The following is a 227-nucleotide window of genomic DNA, read 5'->3' as shown; positions in this document are numbered from 1 at the left end:
TTCAGCAAGTAATTAGTACAAATTACTTACCTAAATAAGTGCCTCGCCTACCCGGACCGAGTTTCGGGTTCTGCCCCCGAGGATGCACTCTCTGCATCCTATCTAGGCTTACAGCAATAGACTCTATTACCAGTTGACAAGATCTCTTTGCTTAAGAAATCATTTATTAAACATTTTGAAATCGTTAATACGACCCCACGAACTACTCAAGCCGCGGGCCCCATGAC

Source organism: Morus notabilis, unplaced genomic scaffold, assembly GCF_000414095.1.
Source record: "Morus notabilis unplaced genomic scaffold, ASM41409v2 Scaffold1334, whole genome shotgun sequence".
In the NCBI taxonomy this organism is placed as follows: domain Eukaryota; kingdom Viridiplantae; phylum Streptophyta; class Magnoliopsida; order Rosales; family Moraceae; genus Morus; species Morus notabilis.
This window is presented reverse-complemented; position numbering follows the sequence as displayed.